Here is a 22365-nt window from a genome sequence, read left to right on the forward strand (position 1 = left end):
AGGCTAGCATGACATGATGGATCTGGGCTATGACAAACCGAATTGGAACAAAGCTTCCCTGGGGACCAACTATACCAGGTTTGCTGAATTGTATTTCTTGATTTCTTACTGTGCAACAGTGCTTTTACTGTTAGATTGACTAGGCTTCAGAATATTTTTAAAATTGTACAAATCAAAATCCATGTAGCTTAAAAATGAAGGATGTAAAAGGTTTAGGAGTTTGATGTATTGAAAGGTATTCTGTATTCCCTCATGTGAGTATTAAGTATACACTTTGTCTGTTTGATGAATTTCAAATCTTTGTGGAAGGCAGTAGACACGATAGCAGTTTACAGGGTGGAAAACCCTGGTTGGAAAGCAGGGCACAGGCTGGAGAGATTCAAAGCTTCTTCCTGCTTATCCCACCCAGATGTGCCCAGGAATTGCAATACACAGCATCTGTAGGGTCTCGCTTGTTCTGAGATGTTTATATAAAGGACAGGTGGAGAAACCTTAAATCTGGTGCCCTCTTAACAAAGGTGTGATGCATTATTCTTATTACTTGTCCTTTCAATTCTTACCTATGTGGCTTTCACATAGTCTAAGGTAAGGCCAGAAGAAAAATAACCAAAAAAAGAGGAAGAAGAATTATTTTACGGCTGCTAAATTTTACTAGTTTTCATATACCATGTGAAACCCAACAACTAGACAATCTGATTCTTTGTAATAGTCATTCATAATAAACTTTGAATAAATATCTAAGTGAATGGACGTTCTTAAATACCCAGGCAAGTTTAGGTACTCAGGCTGCAAAGGCATAAACAATTGAGTCCCTACCTTCAAGGAGTTGACAAGCAATTTGAATAATTAATGAAACAGAGTGTAATGTGATAACTAAGTAATAGCCAAGCTCAGAGCAGATAGCAAACTATTGGGCTTGATCAACATAGCTCCATGACTTTCCCAATAGCTGTTTATGATCAGGAGAAGGGTAGAGAAAAGGCATGCTGAAAGTTAGGTGGTTGAGGTTCAGTAAAATAGAAGATCTAAGTGTTAAGGAATGAGAGCTAAAGAAGACATTAGTTCAGAACACATTAAAGTAGGAACCACAGGCTAAAGCGCTTATGGCTGGTAATGTAAGAGAATAAAGCAGTGGTGGTTAAGAGTTAAGGAAAATAGGAAATGATGGCAACAAGCCCAAACTCGAGTTGGCCCCATCAAAAAAAAGAAAAAAAAAAAAAAGCAGCAGCTATTCAACTATAGCCCATTCATGCATGCAAGAATGTGGAGCAATATTGCCAAATCTTCTGGTCTTTCAGGAGAAACCAGAAATCTGTATTTTCATATAAAATTATTGATTTTAAATTTAGAAAATATTTTTTAAACGTTACACATGATGTGGCATTATGTGAACCCAATCAAATTGTTTTAGCCCACGCACTTTCAAGTTGCAACCACTTTTTTGACATAATCAGATAGTGTGTAATCATGAATACACAATGTTGGAGTAGGAAGAGGGAGCCTGAACTGTTCGGAGTAATCAAAGATTCAAATACTTTTTAACAGTAAATGGCTGGAATGGGTTAGGCTGAAGAAACAAATGAGATTTAGAAATGAGGGAAACACAGATTACTTGAGAAGTGAGTAAAATATGATAGCGGCAGCAGGTAACGAGGTAGAAAACAACAGAGCCAACTAAGTGTGGATATTATCGAGAAATAAGAGAGATTTGTCAGAAAGGACTTGCAAGACAGAAGGGAAGGAAGAAGACAGGGTGTTTGGCCAGTGAGATCATCAGATACGCAGTACTGTTCTGTGGCCAGAAAGTGGGCATTGGGCTGATCACAACAGAATGCCCTAAGTATAGATTTTTAAGAGAATTATTAATGAGAGCAACAGACTAAGTTCCAAACAGATTTGACCTTGAAAGTCCAGGCAATTTAATCCTAGTTTGATAATTTCTATAAAAAAATATAGCAAATAAATTGGTTAACTGAATTCAATGCACTTGCAAAATGTACTAAAGACAGCGTGTATGGTATTGGATTAAGTATTTTGGGGGATACTTGGGGATGACAATATGATGATACATTAGACACTTTACCTGTCCCAAGGTGTTTACAGTCTGTATGGAAAAGCAGCAGACATGTACATGCAAACAGTTTCCCCCTCTCTCTCTCTCTCTCTCCCTTCCTCCCTCCCTCCTCACTCACTCACAGACACACTCAGGCACGTACATTTGTGTGTGTTCTTCTAATGCTTGCTAAGTGTTATGACATAAAAGCAAAGCATATATGAGTTCAAAATCAAATGTGACAGCTTTTTCTCTAATTCTAAAGCACTACAGTGTATTATCTCATGGGTTCTCTTCAGAGAACCCCAACAGCAGGCCGAGAGGCAGTGTGCTGGAAGATGCCAGGCAGTCCAGATAGGATCCCATTATCTTCCTCTCTTGCCACTTTTATTAAAACCTGCACTCAGCAAATGTTCAGTGAGTTCCATGTTTTAACTGGAATGGGCTGCTTTTAATTCAAATTGATGAGGTTTGTAACTTGCCCCTCTGTATCTACCCATTTTATCATTCCCCAGCTTCACTTCACCAAGGCTAGAGCTGAGACTAGCGCTAAAAACAAAATTCTTGGTAAAGGATTCCAGTATCTTTTAAGAGTTGTACCCAGACGCTGGAGAAATTTAACCAAAAGCTCAGTTACATGGATACAGCATATTTAAAATTTTTAGAACAAAAGAATTTTAGAAACTGGGAAGTTTAAAAACACTTGAAAAGCCATAACTACCTCTAACGTGATGGCTATTTCACAGTGGTGCTATTAGACAGCTACAGCCAAGTGCCCCAAATTAATATTCATAACAATGAGTATAAATAATATTGGGTTTTTTTGTGCTATAAGCACATCCTATTCTTATTTTAAAATACAGTAGCTTGAGTTTTGCAATGAATTTTCAATTTCATCAGTCGTTTTGGGGTGACTGTTAGCTTCCAGCCAATAACAGAATATTATAAAAGGAGAAAGTTAAGATCAATCTTAAATGTGATAGTTTTTATATAAGTGTTGCTGCTATTTTTTAGTTAATTATTTACAAATAATTTTTTCAATATATAATGCAGGAAGATGCCAATATTACTCAATTATTTTGATCTATTTACACCTTGAACTAAGGAAATAATTGGTATGCCACCCCTAATATTCATTTACTCAAAGATTTGTATCCTCTTTGGTTTGGTTTTATTTATGTGTAAATATGCATAGTTCAAAACTTGTTAGTAGCAACACTAATAATGTCATTTATATACTTCACCTTGTCCGTTTAAAATGGATTGTTCTATTTATAGAGTAACAGCCTGTAAAATTAAATTAAATTTTTTAATAGAAAAGACAGTCTTTTTAAAAATTATTATAATAGAAAGGTTGATTTTTTTCATAAATCACTTCCAAAGCAATTTTTAAAAAAATCTTGTTTTAGTTCCAAAACTTTAAAATACTCTTATTGATTTTTAAAAATAATTATTTATGTAAAATAATTTATGGTAGAGTTTTCTGTACTTGAAAATATATTCTTATAATAGGAATTTTACAAGACTATTTATTTTAGCAGTGCTAGGAAATACAACTATAATTTAGAAGCTATTGTTGATTGTTTCTAGAAATATATATTGACCTCATTAGTTTTAAGTGGTAACATTACTAAGCCAAAGTATTAATCCAACAGTACCAGAATTACTGATTGTAATCAGTTTTCTTCAAACTTTTCCTTTAGCACTTAGCTTTCACTTAGCTTGTCATACATAAATATAAATGTAAATTTAAATTATCTTAGAATTGTCATTTTTAAACTTATTATAGAATTAATGCCCATGGAAGCTCCAGTGTCTAAAGTCTTTTGTTACTGTCCTTTTGGTAGGCATTTGGGGTCTGGTGGTATTGATACCACCCTTGGACACTGTATTATTAATCAAGAAGGCACCTAATGGTCCAGAGAATCTTCATCACCCAATGAGCATTCACTGAGTCATTTATTCATCCAGTAATGCTCTAGAGGAGAGAAAGTCATCATCCTCATCACTAGCAACTAGCATTTATTGGGTCCTCATACATGCCAGATGTGCTTCTACACTCTTAACATGTATTGATGTATTTAGTCCTCACAACAAAGTGTTTTTGAAAATGATAATGTGAAGTTTGTTAGCTGGATTTACAACTGATAAATATTTAGACACATGGCCTGCACATCTCCATTTATATTCTTGTCCTGAGACCCACTGATGTTAAAGGCTACCCCAAAACATGTCCATTTTGCACAGTTAAGAGTATGATTTTATTTATTTTGGCAGAGGATAGATTAAACTGACTTTGGCATCTTAAACCACATCGATGTGTTAAAGATGTCAGGCTTTGTTAATGATGCATAATTTACTAAGCACCTGATGAAAAGCAGAGACTAAAAGTTTCTTAGGTAAGGGTCTTCAGGCTGAGTTTTCTGGGAGGAAGGAAATGGAAAGTAATTATATATATATCTATATGTGTGTGTGTGTGTGTGTGTGTGTGTGTTGCAACTATTAAGTGTCAAAAGGATAATGTGATCATGGGCTATTCACATTCAAATCCAAATTTAGGTATCATTTGGTGACAAATGTTTAACACAAAAACTCAAAGGTAAAATCTTCTTTTGCCTATTCAGTTTGAAAACTCTGTACTTAAGGAAGAGACACCAGCAAAATCAAGGATAAATATTTGAATTAGTCTGTAAGTACATTTGACAAAAATTCATTAAAGTCCTGGAAACATAACTCAATGGTAAATTAGTCTTACTCAATTTCTTTACCTAAAACTCTTCTGGTATTTGTCATAATGATAAATGATCATCTCCTCTAAGCCCTTCGTTTCCCCATAACTGAATTCCTACCCAATAAGCACCTTAAAGATTCTAAGACAGTCTCTGTTGTTATTCTCACATACTCTGGAACCCACAGCACTTAAATTTATGAATGGTTTGAACCACCAAGCAATTATGCAAGCTTAACCTAATGTTCTTTGAATATAAGCACTAGGTAAACAAGAAAATATTGCCACATGCATTTACTTGGTGCTTCTGACATTCTGATATTTAATGGTTTGATAATTACCTTTTGTAAGATGGGTAGAATTCCCTCCAAACATATTAGTTAGGATAATACTAGCTGCTGTAACAAACCCCAAAATAGATAGCGATTTAAAGAAAATAGAATTTTATTTTGCACTCATGTGAAGTTCAGCATGGACATTGTTAATTGGCAGGCTGCTTTCCTGCAGCCATTAAGTCAGGAACCCTGACTCTTCCTATGTGATGGACCCAGTGTCTTCAACATGTGGCTTCTAAGACCACTGTTTCTCTTCATCAAGCCAGTGGAAAAGGAATGAAGAGGAGGAGGGGCCTACTTAGACTGGAAGTGACACACATCACTTGTGCTTATTTCTTACTAGGAAGTGTAGCCTTTTGGGGACAGCCACTTCCCAGTGATAATTGTGTAATATGGAAAGAAGACCACACATATTTGGTTGGTAGCATCATCTGCCAAAAGCAATCCAAAATCCAAAAATGTCAGTGATTAGTCCAAAGAAGTGACTGGAGGATTCAAGTTCTGTAACATCCAGTCAAAGGCTCTTATTACTAGATTACTGTTTGCCAACCAGTGGAACTCTGTCTGCAAACAAGTGACCTCTACTGACAGAGAAACCAGAGGAAAATTTAATTGAATGCTAAGCTAATGATAAGAAATGTAATCGTAACAGTGATAGCCAGTGTTTATTGAGCATTCAATATGTCCGAGGCATTGTTCTAAGTACTTTATATATGTTAGTTTGGTTAATACTCAGGGTGATGCTAAAGGGAATTATTTTTAGTAGCCCCATTTTACAGTTGAGGAAACTGAGGCATGGGGCTGTGAATATATTCCCCAAAGCCATGTGGTAAGCATCCATTGAAATCTGGATTCAAATCTAGATAGTCTGATTCCATCAGATTATTTTATCTTCCACCAAAGATAGAAAAATGCCATTTGAAAGCAAAGGGGAAAATGGAGAGAAAAGATTTCTTTCTGAAAGAAACTTTCTCTAATTAGGCTTGGCGTAAGTTACACAGTATGTAATTCTGTACAACTGACTCTCATCCTGTAGATTTGAAAGCCCCTGTTCTTTTCCCTGTGGTTTCTTACCTTGTCTAGGTCATGTGGACTCAGAAGAGGAAAAACTTAAACATGGTCTCTCATCTCAAAGAAGTTAGATTCTGTTGAGGAGAAAAGAGATCCTAAAATGGTAGGAAAGAGCAGTCAAGATTAAAGGACAAATAAAAGGCCGACAATAGGATTTCAGAAAAGGCTATAATCACTACACATAAATTACCAAGAAAGGGTTCATGAAGGATGTTCTTCTTTAGCTGGTCCCTAATAAATGGGTAGGATTTCATGAATAGAGAGGTACTGAGAATGTCAGAAGAGAAAGATGCTGGGAACAAAGTTTCGGGTAGATAAAGACACCGTGTTTGTAGCAGCCGGTCTGTAATAACAAGCAATTTTAGGAATTAGTAAGAGTTACATCTTTATCCATTTTTACTTTAGAACTTATTTTTTTGCATATATTTTTAATTCTATGTAACCATCTGGTAATGCCTGGCACTCTGATTTGTTGCAGTAGTAGTGTTTATCTAAGGAACTACGTATGTAGGCACAGGAAAATGAATGCTGAGTTCTGGGAACAAAGGCTGGGGAGGGATTTCCAAACAAATGTCACCTTCTACTCATTTCAACAAGTGTAAGAGTTAAGAAATGTGCCTTGCTGTCATCACATTTCTGGGCCTCTAGGGCTTGTTACAGAGGACCTAACCAAGAACTCTGTATTCTGGCTGTCCTGTCTAACTACATTTAAAGTAACTGACCATCCTTACATACCTATATCACTTCCCATCTCTGCTCTCTCATGCAGAGAATATTTCATCCCTCCCTCAAATCAAGGGATGAGCCCCTGGAGGACAGCAAGTGGGTTCTGAATTCTCTGAGGAGCCACCTCTGACTACGACTGCCCCTCTCTGTCAATCACAGAGCACTTCCAGTGACATCATGGCTGTTTTCAGTATTATGTTGTTGCTGTAGGCAGCATGAAATTGACAAGGAATGGCACAGAGAAGAGCTGAAAGGGCACTTCTGCTTTTGTGATGCATCTGACACCTGTAGTTACAAGAAAGAAAACAGCTTTCATAAGCATATTGCTGGGTGATGTAGAAGGTGAATGAGTATTTAGAAGGAGTTTTTCAGTATAATAGCACAATAGAATCTAAACTGCTTCTGTGCACTTGTACTCTAAGAATATCCTCCTAAGTGGAAACAATCTGGTGAGGTAGTTTCTTAGAAATCTTTGGGTAGAAAGTTAGGCTTCAGTGAAAACCCAATGTAGATATCAGAACGTTTTGGTCTATGAGATGGGAGTCTTACCAGCTCTGATTTTCATAAAGCATAGCTTTTTAAAAAACTTGATCTTCACATTTTTTTAAACTTTTACTTTAGGTATCGGGGTACATGTGAAGGTTTGCTGCCTAGGTAAACATGTGTCATGGGGGTTTGTTGTACACACTATTTCATCACTTGGTATTAAGCCCAGTACCCAATAGTTATTCTTCCTGATCTTCTCCCCTCTCCCCTCAGATAGACCCCGGTGTCTGTTGTTTTCCTTCTTTGTGTTCATAAGTTCTTATCAGTTAGCTCCCACTTGTGAGAAAATGCAGTATTTGGATTTCTGTTCCTGAGTTAGTTTGCTAAGGATAATAGCCAAATACACCTTTTTTTCTTAGGTTATATGCTTATTTGTATTTCTTCTGAGTAATCATATTATAGATTGCAAAGCTAGTGTCCAAAGTGAAACAGAAAGAAAAAAAAGATACCCTGGTCTCTTCTTGGGGGAGCCTTTCCTATGATTGAACAAACAAATCGACCTAAATTCAAGTTGTTGTTATTACTGTAATAGTAAGAGCAACTCTGACAATCAGGCCTTAGCAAATGAGGGGATTTAAGCCCAAATAAAGTCAGTTGTTTTGATAACTGAAGTAGTTTTAACACTAAGTGTACAGGTTACAAAACTGGGAAGCAATTGATTGTACTATGCTGAGAGATCACAAGTTTGCACGCTATCCATAATGCAGGGAACTTGAGCAATGTACTGAGTCTACAGTACTTTGTAGGTGAACATGGTTGACTCTGCACCTTCCTGTAGCAGCCCACAGTGCAAATGTCATCTTGATAACTCTGTTGGGTGGCTTCTTAGACCTTGTCATCCTGATCCTTTACCTGTTGTCTGGTCATGGTTTCTTCCTTGTTCTCCTTTACCCCCTTTGTGTGGAAAGACATTTTAGTCTTTAGCAGCAAATCAAAGACATTTACAGGTAACACTGATGATTTTCTCTCTTACCAGTACATCCTTTGTTTCAGGTTTGTTATGATGAATGTAAGGAGCACAGTGAGGAAAGCTATTGCCAGTCTTACTCACAAGCACTATAGGAAAACAAAAAGGAAAAGTCTTCCTGTAACTATTTGTGTGTCTCCCAAACCATGGAAACTAAGAAGAGCTACAATTACTGAAATAAAGTGTGCTATATTCCAGGCTAGGCCAAATATTCAGCAGAGAGCCTGAATATTTGATGTATAGGCAGTCAGGAAATAATGAATACAGAAAAAAGAAACCCACCACAAAACAGTATAATTAAGGACTAATTAGGCCAATTACTAGGCCACGTGTTTTGAATACAGTATCTCATTTAATCTTCGTGACCAATGTACTGTGTGATCTTGCTTCTACCTTTAGCTCGGCCCATTCCTCTGCATTCCTGTGTCATTTTGTAGACTTACCATTTTAATTGTTAAATTATACTGCCCTGGGTTCATAGGTATCATTCGCTCCAGTGGGAACCTCTTACTCGTCTTTTTACTCCCTGGCATGTATTTATCTATCAACTGCAAAACCAAATAGATAAATAGAGTTGATTTGTTCCCTATCACTTCGCTTCTGACTCTAAATCACATCAAGTTCTCAGATATCTCATCCACGTATGTATTGCTATACAGATATTAGTACTTCTATCCCCGCTATAAATTCCCATGTGGAAAAAATGGTAAAAAAGGTAATGTTAGGATTACACCTCAAATTGATGTAATCCCTAGTTAGCATCTCATAATTCTGAAACTCTTTATTATCCTCTTAGTATACCGTGGTATTGACAGCACTTTGTTTTACCTTATCATTAGAACATCATCTGTTAGAATTTCTACTTGTATCATTAAAAGATGATTATGACAGCTTCGCTAAGCCTCATTCATGTGAATGGAAAATTAGTGCCATAAAGAAAATTCCTAATAATTATTTTCCAGGACGTGTTGGTACTTTTCAAACTTAAACTCATTAAATCGATTTGAATCTCATTTGAGCAAATCCACACAAACTGAGTGTCTTATTAATGTCAGTCTCATACTACTTTTAGGAAAAGATTTAATCAGAAAATATGTTAATAAAATCCACATGCATGGTTTTAATCTCCTCACATATATGGCAATAGTGTCTATGGATCTCAATATTTGGGAAGCGATTATCACACTAATTTACATATTATAAATTATCAAAGTAAATTGAATTTAATAATTATCAAAGTAATTCAAATAAACAGTACAGCAGACACTGTGCTAGTTGTTTTACATTTATTATCTTAACATTGAGAATTTTTGTTCCCACTTTACAGATGTGGTAATCGAAGGTCAGAGAAAAATGACTTCCTCGGGGTCATATAATGCATGTGTAGCAAGAACCTTTCTGGGACATACTTCTGATAGACTCTAAAATCCTTATTTTTTTTTAACTTTGCTACAGTGTCATATTGATTCGTATTTCCAGCACTGGGTCCTTCCTTTCATTGTTTTTTCAAGAGCAAGAGTATGTGTCTGATATAAAAAGCAAGTACTGAGTTTTCTTAAGTTCTAGTTCAAGGTCTAAAAAATAATGAAGAAGGATTAAACTTTGTTTATTCAACTTATCCATTATGAAATATACTTGAACAAATACATACTGCAATAATTAAAATCAGCATGCAAAATGCTTTATGTAAGTCTGGAGAGACAGAGTCAAACCTCACCACTCTGAAAATTTGTTTGGGTTCTATTTTCCCAGTGAGTCAGATTTTGCTTTTTAAGCATCAAGAGATAGTAGCCAACATTTCGGATGGAAATCCTGTAAATATTTACCACACTTTCTCATACCTTGTCTGTATCTAACTTAATGTAATGCTCTATTGATGACATTTCATTATAAACATATATTACATTACATAATATAGAGTGGCCCTCAATGATCATTGAGGTATGAGGGATTATTGAATTCTACACTGAATTTTCCCTTTATTATATGAGGTTTCACCTTCTAGTCTTACCCTTGTCTGCCACTTTTTTCTACCGTTTGTGCTTCTTTCTATGGTACTTCCTCTCCTTTTCTATTTGGCTGCAAGCTGAGAAAACTACTTTCTTAAAATTGTGTCTAAAATAAACACTCACGGTCCTTAATGAGGATCTAAAGAGTTCTTCTGTAGGCAAAATACAAGTGCTTTCCGTGAATGTGTAACTCATAAGTGGTGAAATTTTTTATTGTTTTTAATTGTTTTACCATGAATTAAGATAGGTCAAGGAGTTTGTTTACCTGGGAAATATTTATGGAATATTTTGGAAGCAACCATGTTGGAAAGGGCATTTGAGTAATATTAAAGAGGAAGGGTTGTTATCTTTCAGGCAGATGTCAACCAACAAAGTCTTCCTTTTCTCCCTCCTATAGCAACAAAAATCTATAACACACACTTGTAAATGAAGCAGCAAGATACTTACCTTGTATGATTTTATTTAATAGCATTTGATAAGTGAAATATCTGGAATTATAAAAGGAAAATTGAAATGCGTATAGACAAACTATAAAACCTATTCAAAGGGGCATAAAGTCTGGGAACTTCCTACAGGAGTGTGATTAGCCTGATATCTATGTAGAAGGGACCAGGTCTGTTGGTACCAGTGTGGCACGTGGAAATACATCATTCAGTTTGGTCAACAGATTTGGCACATTTAAAGATTATAATGAAGCTGAACAGGATGAGTTCTCAGGATCAGGTGTGGCCTTGGTGAGGAGGAATTAATTGCTAATACTATATATAATATTTTTTTCTTATATGAAAACCTAGTAAACTGTATCTACTTTTACATATGGTTTCAAGTTATCTCTAAGCATCCATTTGGTTATCCATATACGATCCTCAGTATATAAGTTGGTGTATCCCTAGCTCATACAACAAATGGACCAGAAATGTACAATTGCTTAACCAAAACAAACATTTAGACCGTGAACTCTACATTCCTGTAAGCACTGGGGATTCTTGGTTAAGCAGCTCTCCCCCATGCAGTGATTCAGGGACCCTGGTACCTTGTATTTTGTGTCTCTGCTTGCTTCTGAGGCCTCATCCTTTCTGTCCAAAGAGAGAACATAGGGCACACAGCTACTTACCAGTCTTGTCCCATCAATAGGACACATCTCATCCCCTTACATTCCAGTGATTAGAACCTAGACATGTGGTTACGCCAAATGGAAGGGAGGCTGGGAAATGGAAGGGAGGCTGGGAAATGGAGTCCAGTTGTGTACAAGTTAGAAAAGAGGAATTTGGCACTCTTGGGTGTGTTATGTATTAAATTACTACAGGAACTGTCTCTCAGAATTACCAAACCAACAAGTTTGGTAGCAACTGCACAACTGTATGGATGGAATAACTATATTAATGAATACCTTAATGTGTATGCAATGTCTGACTACACTTTTTTCCATAAGTCAGACCTTCAACATGAACTCTAAGACAACACCCTTGGTTTTTGACCATCACCTTTGTCTTTTCCTGGTGACTATTTTTTGGCTAAACACTAAATGGATGAATATGACAAGAGTCAAATATTGATGAGATGTTCCTGAAGTGTAATGTCTAATACCCAAACACCAAGAATATATATTTCTGTGCTGAAACTTAATATTTGCATTCCTTTTCACTATTTACTTGTTAAATCTTAGATTATTAAAGGAGAGCTGTTAAATGTCTCCATACTAACATGTTTTGAAGATAATAAAGCCCATTTGTTTATTACACTTCAGGAACATCTCATCAATATTTGCCTCTTGTCATTTTCATCCATTTAGAACTTAGCCAAAAAATATCCAGCATTGTCAATTTATCACTTTCTTAAAGATGACAAAAGCACTAATAAAGAAAGCAACAGTCAATATGTGATAAACTTTAGCTGCATGTATAAAAATTGTCTCCACAAGTCACTATGATTACTTGATAGATGGTCAAGATACACATATTGCCTCATTGTCTATAAAATATCTTCATTCCTAGATTTATGGTAGGACATTTTTAAGGGCAAAACTGTTTCATTATGAAATTTGTTTAATGCTAATGTAGCACCATTTCCGGGTTGCAAAGAGTTCAATATTTCACTGAATTTGTGGATTAAGTATGTATATAAAATTTGTGTATAATACATCTTTTCATATGTGTATATATGGGTATAATACATCTGTCCATACATGTGTGTAATACACATATGGATGGATGTATCTAGATATATATGTATATGCATATATATGGAGACAACATATATATGGAGACAGATGATACAGAGATAGACATAGAGATAGAATCAATGCTCTTTAAGGGTTTTGAACAATGAATATGATCCCACTAGGTTAATCAAGCAACAACCAAGGTGATTATATGAGAAAAGTTAATAACTTTTGTGTTTCTAAAATAGGACTGTGTTTTGTTTTAGACTTTGATATTTGCTTTAAGCATGTCCTTGAACGAATTTTTAATTTTGCTAACCTCAGTTTGCTCACCTGCCAAGTTGACATAATAACCTCTTTTACATAGGCATGTTGAAATGATCACGTAAAATATGAATATCAGATGCCTATAGATTGCATTCTTGGTGTTCCATATCCATCAATTTCTTCCTCTTTCCTTATGTATGATTCTACATTTAAAATATCACCCCCTCCACAATCAGTAACACCATTCTTACCCCTACAAGACTGTTAAAGAGGACTTTTAATTCAACTGACAGATTTTACTTTTTCCCTAAGTTAATTTTTTGGTTAAACTTTCACATAAAAAACTATAGCAAGGTATAAATAATACTTCTTGCTCTGACTAAAAATAATTCTGACACTTTATATCCTTTTTGAAAATTTCAGTCCAATGTGGTGTGAAATTCTGGGCTGAAAAATCTGCATTTCTGGTGAAAATACTTATTTAACTTAGTGGCACAGATAATATGGAAGGTGCAGAAGTAATTCTATTTCATGAATTTTATGACAAAAATTGTCTAAAAGTGGAAGGAGATCAAGCATTCTCCAGTTTGTAGGTGACTCTAAATTCGCCGAAGTAGTGCAATATCCACCCCTGCCCATTAGAAAGCTAAACTAATATATTTTATATGCATATCTATTCCCTTCACGTGAATGCAAGAGGAATAGTCCTGCCCTGACAAAATGGTCCCTTTATCAAAGAGAAAAGACTCAATTGAATAAATCATGAGCTTGACCAGAAACAAACTCTTGTGGTTTTATAATCTAATCCTAATTGGTTAGGATAAACAAAAGGGTTTATATCTTTGAAGACAAATATAATAAACCTGCTCCTCTGTAAATAAGTATAAAATTACAAGGTATATATGCAATTTACAGGCTACTAGAATCACTTTCTAATCTCTGGTTTGTCCATTTAACTTTTTAAAGCAGATTGGGCTGAAAGTATGGATTAAAGACTTAAACATAAGAGCTAAAACCATAAAAACTCTACAAGAAAACCTAGGCAGTACCATTCAGGACAAAGGCATGGGCAAAGACTTCATGACCAAAACACCAAAAGCAATTGCAACAAAAGCCAAAATTGACAAATGGGATCTAATTAAACTAAAAAGCTTCTGTAGGGCAAAGGAAATTATCATCAGAGTGAACAGGCAACCTATGGAATGGGAGAAAAATTTTGCAATCTATCCATCTGACAAAGGACTAATATCCAGAATCTACAAGGAACTTAAACAAATTTAGAAGAGAAAAAAAAAAAACCATCAAAAAGAGGGCGAAGGATATGAAAAGAACTTCTCAAAAGAAGACATTTATGCGGCCAACAAACATATGAAAGAAAGCTCATCATTACTGGTCATTAGAGAAATGCAAATCAAACCACAATAAGACACCATCTCATGTCAGTTAAAATGGTGATCATTAAAAAGTCAGGAAACAACAGATGCTGGAGAGGATGTGGAGAAATAGGAATGCTTTTACACTGTTGGTGAGAGTGTAAATTAGTTCAACCATTGTGGAAGACAGTGTGGCGATTCCTCAAGGATCTAGAACCAGAAATGCCATTTGAACTAGCAATCTCATTACTGGGTATATACCCAATTAATTATAAATCATTCTACTATAAAGACACACGCACATGAATGTTTATTGTGGCACTGTTCACAATAGCAAAGACTTGGAAACAACCCAAATGTCCGTCAATGATAGACTGGATAAAGAAAATGTGGAACATATACACCATGGAATACTATGCAGCCATAGAAAAGGATGAGTTCATGTCCTTTGCAGGGACATGGATGAAGCTAGAAACCATCATTCTCAGCAAACTAACACAGGAACAGAAAACCAAACACCACATGTTCTCACTCCTGAGTGGGAGTTGACCAATAAGAACACATGGACACAGGGAGGGCAACATCACACACTGCGGCCTGTCAGGGGGTGGGGGGCTAGGGGAGGGGATAGTATTAGGAGAAATACCTAATGTAGATGACGAGTTGATGGGTGCAGCAAACCACCATGGCACGTGTGTAGCTATGTAACAAACCTGCATGTTCTGTACATGTATCACAGAACCTATAACAATAATGAAAGTATGATCGGTCTTAAAGCAATACTCATCGAGTTTTATTGGTGCTTCATCAGACTTGTAATATAAGTTTTGTTTGAACCAAATGAAATTGCTAATTTTGTAGTTTAAAATGGTCAGATATTGACTCTGGAAACCTTTACAAAACATAGCACTTCCAAAATCAAAATTAAATATAACAGTGGTAAAATTATAAAACCCAAATAATTTAGATATATCAAACTTGAGATATAACCAGTCTTCTTATTGCAGTATTTAACTGTCAATGAACACTCTGGAAAAAATAAATCTCTAAAGTGAAGCAAGTAGTGTCGGTGCTTTAGGAAAATTGGTTCTTCTATACAAATGGAATTTTAGCAACTGTTTTAAACAAATTAAGGGTAATTAAAAATATATAAATAAAATTTAGTGCCAAGAGCATGCCAATCAAATAAAACTAGTTAATACTATATTCTTTAAAATATTATCCAAATAAGTGCACCGTGTATCTTACAAACAAATCACTTTATTATAAAAACAGTTTGTGAGAGGTACTTATATTGAATTTTTAACAAAGGTTGTTTTTTAATTTTGGAAAAAATATTTTTCAAACACCTGTTTTCCCACCCCTTTAATAAAATCTTTTGGAATAATCTCAGTAACATTACTGGGCAAATTGTGAATTTCTTATATAAGGACATGGCACATCTATTCAAATGAAAATACTGCATGACAGTAAGAAAAACGCCTCAATATATTTACCAAAAATGTGAGAAAGACATAGAAAGTCTTCCTGAGACTTATGGACAGAGATCAAAGAGAATAGTGGTTACTACAGTGCTCAGATTTGTAGAGATGGAGACTACTGCCTGCTTAGAGGAGAGTAAACACTGCAAAGTGTTCAAATCATAAGACTTGGAATTGGCTAAATCTGTGTTTGAACATTGACTCTGTCATTTTCTAGTTATTTAATGACAGGCACATTTAACCCATACATATTGATTTGTATCATCTGATAAATAGACTAATAATCATATATCATAGACCTCAGGTGCTTCTGGAGATCAAAATAGATGATGTATGCAAATTGCCTCACATAGTACCTGGCAAACAATCAAAAATATTAGTTCTTCTTAGAATTACTTAGGAGAGGGTCTATAAAACAAGTACAACTAGTCTAAAGACCATTAGGGTTGTCCTTGGATAAGACAGACCTAAGTCCTCTGAATTGAGACCTCCATTTAATTCACCCACCTCTTCAGTAGGAGAAGGATTTTACTTTCCTCAGTGGGAGCAGCCCTTGGATAGTCTTTTTACTCCCACTTGTTCCATCCCTTTACCCAAAATCCCACCAACTTTCTGATCCCTTAGAATTAGTTTTCTATTGCTACATCACAAATCACCACAAACTTGACAGCTTAAAACAACACACATTTATAATTTTACAGTGTCCATGGGTCAAGAGTCTGGACACAGCCTTGCTGGGTTCTCTGCTCAGGGTCTCACAAAGTTGCTATCAAGTCGTCAGTGGGGCTGCGATCTCCTCTGAGGCACAGGGTCCTTGTCCAAACTCACTGGTGTTGGGAGAATTAAGTTCACTGTGGTTGTAGACTGAGGTCCCAAGTCCCATGCAGTTTGTAACATAGCTGTTTGTTTTCTTCAAGGCGAGCAGGAGAATATTGCTTCTATTTCAAGCCCTTTTTCTGGAGAAGGGCCGATCATCTTTTAAAGAGTACACTTGATGAGCTCAGTCCACCCGAGACAAGCAGCCTTCTGATTAACTCGAAGTCAATGGCTTTGGGACCATGGTTACATCTTCAAAATCCCCTCACCTAACCACAGGAGTGATATCCCTCATATTCTCACAGGTCCTGTCTGTATTGAAAAGAGAGGATTATGTTGGGCATTTATGCCAAAGGGTTATAATTTTGGATATCATATTAGAATTTTGCTTTCTATACCTTGAAACTATTTCATCTAAGTAAAGGGCATTTCATTTGGCAATATGGATAAGATTTAAATGCTAAGGCTCAATAAAAGTAGCAACATGATATGATCAACATGCAACTGAGGTATCATCAGTTAATACATTCTGATCATTCTGATCAAAACCTCCTGTTCCATATTACAAATTGAATAATGAGGGAAAGAGGTTGGTCTGGAGGTAACTGTTTAGCATTTTCCGTGTGAAAAGAGAGAGAAAAAGAGAAACTTTTCCCCCTCATCCAAACGAAGAAAAATTTCAAATACCTACTGCAAATTTGTTTGGAGTCTATCCAATTTCCCTTCCAATGACTTGGGGCTGAAAGAACTGAACTTTAGCCATCTCAGTCAAGCAGTTGGTTAAAAAAATTACATAATTATAAATATTTTCTTTTTTATATGATAGAATTCTTATGACTCCATCTCCAAAAGAGAAAAAGTTCCATTGAAATGAGGCATCACTGCATTTATTCATGGATTCTTATATTTGTTGAAAAGCCTGAGTCAGTTTCAGTCTTTCATGAACAAGAAACTAGACACAGTACACAGTTTTATACCTTTCTTGATGAAAAGAATATAATTCACAGCCTCTTTCCTCAAGCAGGTACACTTAAGCAAAATTTAAGGAGAGATAATATGCAAACTTTTAGCTGTGAGCAATTTTTTAAAAAATCCTTCAGATGGTAAGCTATGCTGTTAGGTCTTTGGTACCGTTGTGAGGTGGGGAGAATGGAGAGAGAAACAGAATGGGAATGAAAATTAATCATTACTTAATAAAAATAGAATACCATAAATAGAATTAAATCATATCTAAGTAAATTTCTATCTTAGAGTTTCATCTCATACTCTATTAAACATTTTCAACTTTTCTTATGCATTAAGAGAACCATGAGGGGAAATAGGCAAGCACTTTGTAGCCAGAAAGAACCACCATGGGATTCTTGAGGTCGCACTAGCTAACTGGATAATATTAGGCAAGTGACAGACCCTCTCAAAGATTCCATTCTTTAAAATCTGTAAAACAAGGGTAATTGTACCCAGTTTGTAGGATTGAGTTGATAAGACACACACACACACACACACACACACACACACACACACAAAATGCAGTACTCTACACAGTGCCTAGCACATGAAAGAGCTATGGTAACTATTGTAATTATGAGTCTTTATATTGCCATTGGCCTGTATAGATTGTTTTAAGCAAGAATATGGTAGAACAAGCATCCTTGGTAACTTGTCATGAGATACCGGGGAATGTGATAATTGCAAAATCATTGGGTAAGTCAATGGAGAAGTGCATGTTAATGACTTGGTTTAAAGACCATTGTAATGTTGTTATTACATGAGAGAAGTAAGGCTTCCTAGGAAAACAGAAGCCAATTCTACCTAAATACTTTTTTATTTACACTTCCCCATATCCTAAAATAAGATAGTAAATAGGAAAAAAGGATAAACAGATACATTAAACATAAGGGCTAGTATTTGTGCTGCTAATGAAATTTGTATTTGGTGTTGACCTTCCTGGCAGCCAAACAAACAAACAAACAACAACAACAACAACAACAAAAAAAAAAAAACAGAAAAAAAAATGGAAGAAAATAATACATTTTAAGAAATGAAAACTTTTTATGGAGTTTATTCTGATAATATTATATTGTTCTTTATATGTTAGTGCATTGCTAAAGGTATTTTCATTTCTGTAGTCTCTATCAAGGACTGTTAATAGAAAAATTTGAGCATAATATTAAAATACGACTCACTGAAGGAGATTTGTTCAGCTAATGAGGTCTATTCTTGTGGAATTAACATTTTCCCTTCATGCTATACCTCTATTTTTAAAATTTAGCAACAAAGAACCTATTCAAAACAGTCAAAGCAATTTGGAGTTTTAGCCAATACATGAGAAAATACACACATAATAAAAATTAACATTTTACAGATAACATTTGCAGCTGTTGGCTCTGCTGAGAGCAGAGGTTCCCATGTACAAAAGATTTGCCTAAAATCTCAGAGTCAAGAAAATTCAGTTCAAATCCATCTATGCCAAAGTGAGTGTAAGCTGATCACTACACTTACTTGGATAGTTATTTAACAACCTTTAAATGAAGTAATCATACTACACTGATGTCAATGCCTACAACAAGGCCAAGTACAGAGGATACACTCCACAAACATGTCTTAAGAATGAATACTATTCCTCTGTGGTGATGGAACCAGTTTGGTGGCTAAGGAGGGTTAGTTGATACAAATACTTGATATTTATCAATTAGGAAAGGGGAGGTGGTAACAACAAAATCCCTAGGTATGTATCAGGGTTTCTCAACCGAGGCACGCTTAATATTTTATATGAGATAACTCTTTGTTGTGGGGGCTGTCCTGTGCATTGTAGAATATTCAGCAGCATCACTGGCTTCTGCCAACTAGATGCTACTGGAATCTCAAGTTGTGACAACCAAAGATATCTCCAAACATTTAGACCCCATTTCAGAAACACAGGCATATATGAACTTGTGTGTGTGTGTGTGTATATACACAGAAGAAGATGACAGATAATAGCTGTGTTGCGTATTATTTGCTTTTATTGTATTTTGAATATGTGAGATCAATTATTTTCAATTATTATGTGTTCTTTCATAGCACAATAGATAATTAACACAATTAGCCCAATGGTCACTTACTTTGAAAATAGCATGAATATAGTCTAAAAGAATTGAGTGTTTTCCAAAATTACAGCTAACATACTTCATTACATTGCTTATGGTTCTTGATAAAATCATGCAAACATAAGCAATCTGATGTTATTTTTTTGTTTACAGTATTACTGTGTTGTTTTGGTTAACAGAATGAAAAACAGCACTGTAATACTACAAGTAAAAATGTTTTATTCTTAGTTTGTTTCATCAATAAAAGCTGACATTTTTGCAAGAAAGATGTTATACTATTGAAATTAACTTTTAGTCAATTGTAAATAATTGTATTATATCGGTATGTTATCATGAAGATTAGAAATCATTTCCTACAGAATCATGTTTTTGCTTCCTCAGCACTGTTTCAATTGAAAGGAATTTGAATGAAGTGCATCTCATTACTAACATAAAGTAGATGGAGCTTGAATAATTTTTATATTTATTTTCCATGGATGGCTATTACATTTCTTATCCTATCTATCCAAATTTTATAAAATAAATTGTTTTAATCCATTCTTTGGAGAGGAGCAATGAATTTATTTTTGCAAAAGCTATGCATCTGAATATATTGTAATATGCATAAAGCTCTGTTAACACAGTTATTTATATAAAAAGTGTAGCTGCCTTACCTTTTATTTAATTTACATACTTTATTTACTTTCTGACAGGTTCTTCTTTTTGCATTTTTATTTACATACCAAAAATGTCTTTTCAGATAAGTCAACTAAAACTTTGATGTACTGTATAATTTAAAACTCTATAAAATGATTTATATATTATATAGGCTTATATGAATTTTTACATTGAGGATAAATAATTTTGGATCTATTTCATTAATGATTCCTATATGGTAACACCATATTTCTTAAATATGAGGATAGAGAATTGTCTTTTGTCTGAGATCATGTTTAGGAAAAATTACAGAACTTAAGCCCAGTCTGTTTCAAATAGAAAAACTTATCTCTGGCTATTTTTAAAGGTGGTGGTTTTTTTCTCAAAATATGAACTTCACATAATATGAACATCTTAATCCTTAGAGAATTTGCTATGCTTACTGTAACCTTATACAAAAGATCCATATTTTTCTACTCAAATGTTGGAAACAATAAGAGTTGCCCTTGTATGTTTCATAAACTGTAACAGGAATCACTCACCAGCAAAGTAATAAGGACACGGTGTGTCAATTCAAAGACGTCCAGTTTTAGAAATATAAACTTAATCCTCTTCCCCTCCTTTTTTTTTGTATTTAGCTTTTGTAAGCATGGTTTGTATTTGCATAACCCACCATTCATATTCTTGTGAGTTCATGATATAAATAATTTGAAAAATTTCATTCAGTTCCCCAAATTATTCTAGTCATTATGGATGATTCATGAGAGGATTAATCTCTTGGATGTGACATAAAACTAGAGAGGAAAGACACTACCTATCATATCATTTGCAGTTAAGAACATGCTGCATATCTTTAAGCTTTACTTAAAGTGCTTATAGTAATTGGGTGTGCATGCCTTAGCTCCGTTAAAACCCAAACAGCAATATGGGAGAGTGTGGTTTGTTTTTTAAATGTGCAAGGAAGGAAAATTAGTGAAATCTGTTTAAGTCACAAAACTGCCTCATTCAGGACCCAATTCAGCAGCATGGAAAAAGTAACTCAAGTTAACTGTACTCTTAGCATATGTCTAAGCTCACAAATTTCAATTCACTTCAAATTTCTTTCTTCTCCCATGGATGTGCCTGCAAAGAAAAGAGATACAAAGATGGCAAACTGGTTAAACAGTTCATTAGCCCTAGATTCTTTTAGGGTTTTCAGAATAAAAACGTGTCCAGTTGCAGGCCAAATTCCTGCAAATGTGTTGGAATGGCAATGCGCCTCAAGAACTGTTTACGTTGCATTGCGAGCCTTCCTCTTTTTTCCCTCTTCATCCTCTACTCCTGACACTGCCATACATGCTTACACACATGCATATGGAGTTAAGGGTATAATGTATTTTGATTTTATCAATGCAAGTAAAATTTGGTGGAAGAAACAAAACTAAGCTAATGAACAAAAGATTTCATAATTATACAGAGATTGTGGTTTAGTGACCTAAATTGCACCATAATCCTTTAAAGGATTACAGTATTTGGATAGAAAAAAAGATTTATCTTTCTATAATGGCATCTCTGTATAAGAGGATATTATTGGATATGAGCTGCACGGTAGCAGCAGATATTTTTCTCCACGTCTTTCAGCAATTCAGAATAGTTCTCTGATCCATCTGAGAAGTAGCACTGAAGAATTAGTCCTCATTTATAATCAAACATTCTTGAATAACATTTTCTTCCAATTTTTGTTTTAAAGGTCTAACATTTGATCGTATGTTTTCTTTAGTTAACTTTCTATATTATATGGCAATCTCTGCAGTTATTTTTTTCAAAGATAAAAAGAAAAAAAAAGCATGTTCAAAAATGTAGAAGTTATTTTTGCAGTAACGTATGTCATGATTTTTAAACATTCAGGCCTTTAAACTTTTTTTATAGTGTATGTTCTTGCCAATCCCAGCACAGTTCTACAAAGTAAAATATTTGGCAGTGAATTCATATTAACAGATGGAACAAGAAATTAACACGTTTTTGCTTCGCTAATTCACAGTTCTTTTAATACGCTAATTCTAAATCACCTGTTCTGACTTTGACAGGCTACAGACACCTGTTTGGGGTAATATTCCACAGCTAATTATTA

The 22365-nt window shown here is 35.0% G+C and overlaps 1 protein-coding gene and 1 long non-coding RNA gene across 5 annotated transcripts in view; one reads left to right on the forward strand and one right to left on the reverse strand.

Annotated features, from left to right (window-relative positions):
• The window catches only part of ARHGAP15 (Rho GTPase activating protein 15), a 629485-nt gene that overhangs the window by 164113 nt on the left and 443007 nt on the right, over positions 1–22365 (forward strand). The window lies entirely within an intron of this gene.
• LOC123568038 (uncharacterized) overlaps positions 19518–22365 on the reverse strand; it is an 80295-nt gene continuing 77447 nt past the window's right edge. The window contains exon 5 of the long non-coding RNA XR_006691239.3: positions 19518–21377. This is a non-coding gene — a long non-coding RNA (uncharacterized lncRNA). The remainder of the gene's footprint in view (positions 21378–22365) is intronic.

Source organism: Macaca fascicularis, chromosome 12, assembly GCF_037993035.2.
Source record: "Macaca fascicularis isolate 582-1 chromosome 12, T2T-MFA8v1.1".
NCBI classification, from domain to species: domain Eukaryota; kingdom Metazoa; phylum Chordata; class Mammalia; order Primates; family Cercopithecidae; genus Macaca; species Macaca fascicularis.